Genomic DNA, 3,500 nt, shown 5'->3' on the forward strand with positions numbered 1-3,500 from the left:
AACTCGGGGATTGGAGCCCTAATATTGGCAAAAGGCGACTAGGGAATGGAGGCCCTATGTCTAAAAAGGCTCAACTCAGGGATTGGAGCCCTAATGTTGGCAAAAGGCGACTAGGGAATGGAGGCCCTACATTAACAAAATGGAAATTTTTTAAGATTCGAAATTTCCTAGAAACATAGATGGATTTTTTTCTAAGAAAGAATAATTTGTTAACTAATCAAACCTCTCAACAAAATAGTTGACATAAACAAAGAAGATTATGACGAGAGTATAATCTACTTAAATATCAAGCAAATGAATAAATAATTACCAAAATAAAATGATAATTGCAAGTCTTTCTAAAATTATATCTTAACAACATAATCGTACACCATGCTGCTTTAACAATGCCAATTAATAATATCAATGACCAAACACCCTCTTAATTAATGATAATAAATTAAAAAAAAAATATTGCCATCAACAAAATATAAAGGGGAAAAATATAAAAATAATTGTAAGTTGAACTATTCAAATATGAATTATTCTCATACTGGATATAAATTGACTTCGTGTACCGTCTCTTTTGTTGACTTTCAAGGTCTACTTTTAAACTTTGGACCTTTTCATTTTTGGCTTGATTGCAGAGACTTCTTTTTCAAAAAACATACATAAAATATTGAACTTGGAGTTATGCTTATTTTGATATCAATTAATAGCCCAAAAAAGAAATATAAACAAAAAAGAAAGCTCGAGTCTCGAATTGAAAATCATGGCGTAAGGTGAGGCATTTTACATATGCCTCGGGGCGTACGCCCCGAGGCACAGGACGTAAGTCCTATAGATATTTAATTTTTAATATTTTATAAATATATATATATATATATTCGTGCTCCATCCCCACAAAAAACTAGTAAAAATAATCAATTATACGCTACTTACAAGCACAAGTAACTTAAGTCTAAAAGAATAAAGTTTTCTATATGGAGGAAAAAAAAGGATGACTAACCTGCAATTTGAACTTTGAAATTGCTGCTATGAAAGAGAATAGATTTCTCTTTGTATTTGTAAAAAAAATTTAAATATTCGTTGCTTTTGGGAGATATTAGCAGACTAGCGGATAAGATAAAGAATTTGGAAAGACCATGAATTAGGACTTCACTCAATAAGAAAAGGTCCTAGCTTTTAAATTTAATACATTTCAGTTCCTTTTTAAAAAATTTAAGTAATTACAAAGCTGACTTTTGAGAATTTGAGTATTATATGAAGGACTTACTCAACAAATTTTGTTTTAATTTGAAAAATTTCTAGGGCTTACGCTTCACTAAAAAATCACGCCTCAAACGCCTGGGCGTAGGCCTCTTGAGACTTTCGCCCCACACCATTGTCTCGAGGCATTTTTGGTGCGCCTCGCTCCAGGGCTCGCCCCGAAAACGCCTTTTAAAACACTGGTATTCACAATTTGACCAATAAATAATAATATCTTTTAGATCAAATCGACCATGCTCCTCTCACATGAAATTTAACATGCCATGATTTGATTTGTTATTTTCACTTACTCACATCTAACATTTACATATATTATTGATTTTAACTTGTTACTTTTAAAGTTAAATTGGTTGGTTTGGTGAAAATAACGGAGTTGAGTAACTTTTTCAGATCTACATCATGTATAATATAATATGCTAATTCATCTCTATTGTTTCTAATTGTTGATCGTTTCAAAACTCAAAAAAGGAATATAGATTCTATGTATTGACAAATAAAAATATTTATACAATCAAATTATTTAACAAGTACATTACTCTATAATGATAAGTATTTGATGGGAAATGCAATGCAATCAGAGGCATATATTGAAACTGAGGTGACTGGTTTTACAAAAAGTTGTTGGGAACTGCAGCTGCTTCCCTACCAGCTATACAACCTGCAATTTTATAGGAAGGCCCAATCCTACATAGAGAACAAAACAAAGAGCTTGTTAATAGCCTGTTTGGCCAAGCTGGAAAAATCAACTTATTTTGAGAAGTGTTTTCTTAAAAGTGTTTTTCGAAAAAGTACTTTTAGAAAAAGCAATTTTCATTTGGCTAATCACTCTGAAAATCACTTTTGAATAATAATTTGTGTTAGGCCAAACTTTTCAAAAAGTGCTTTTCAATATTAAATTACGAATAAAGACATGAATAGCTTTACTTAATAATTAATATTATAAGTAAACAAATAATCTTAAAAAGTTGTTATTAAAGATAATAATTAAATATTTTTATTTTATTTAAGTAAAATATGAAAAAAAGTATTTTAATTCTCTTAAAAATAATTAAATATATTAAAAAATTAAGCCACATATATAAAAGCATCACCTCTGAAGTCACTATATATTAGAAAGTTATCCTAAAAATAAAAAGAAATACTTGATACATTAATATCCTAAGTATTACGTATAAAATAAGTTGGGTTATTTTGGTATATACGATATTTTGTTAAGGGTATTTTTTATAAGAAGAAAAGTCAAAATTGCTTGTGCTTCTAGGAAGAAACTACTTTTTCTGCTTCTCAAAAACTGTTTCTGCTTCTTCTTAAAAATATTTTTTTTCCCCAAAAAGCTTGACCAAACACCTTATGTTGAGAAAAAAAAATACTTTAAAAAAAATACTTTTAGCCTTTAAAAAAGCTTGGCCAAACATGTTATAAGCCAACAACCAAAGAAGAAGTAGAGAAATTTTCATAAAGCACTATCTTTTAGTGGTAATTAGCTATCTATAGATACCATTTGCTATATTACGGATTGTAGATACGTTTTCTGTTGTTATAAGATGTATTAGATGTATTTAAGCTACTGTATTCATGAATACAGTAGCAAAAATAGGCGTGAATCAGGGAAGTCCAGCTAATCAATTGTTGTATTCGAGTGTATTCGACTGTATTCATGGCGTGAAACATGAGATTACAGTTGGACAAACTATTATATTCGACTGTATTCACGGCGTGAAACAGGGGATTACACTGTTTCTAAATGGAAAGTGAATCAATTAACATAATAGACTCCTAATATAACTCAACAAACTCAATTATAACACACAAATTTTGTATTTTCTTGTATAAAAAAGATTCTCAACCGAAAAATACCCCAAAAATATAGCAATCTTCAGAGAAATTATATAATACATCTGAATACATAAATTATATTAATTAAAAAAAATATATGAATACATTCATGGCATATAGTGAGACAGTGAATACAATAAAATACATAGAATACAGCGGGATACATTGAAATACAATAAAAAAAAAGACAGTGAATACAATGGAATACATGGAATACAGCGAGATACATTGAATTACAATGAAAAAAAAGATAATGAATACAATGAAATACATGAAAATACAGCGTGATACGTTGAAAATACATTGAAATATATTAACGGAAAATCAAGTTGCTCAGCCCCAAACTCCGTCGTCTTTGTTCAAGAACAAACCCTAATTTCTGGCGAATCTCATCCTCCCCACCTCCACCAACACCC

The sequence above is a fragment of the Nicotiana attenuata genome, unplaced genomic scaffold (assembly GCF_001879085.1).
Source record: "Nicotiana attenuata strain UT unplaced genomic scaffold, NIATTr2, whole genome shotgun sequence".
In the NCBI taxonomy this organism is placed as follows: domain Eukaryota; kingdom Viridiplantae; phylum Streptophyta; class Magnoliopsida; order Solanales; family Solanaceae; genus Nicotiana; species Nicotiana attenuata.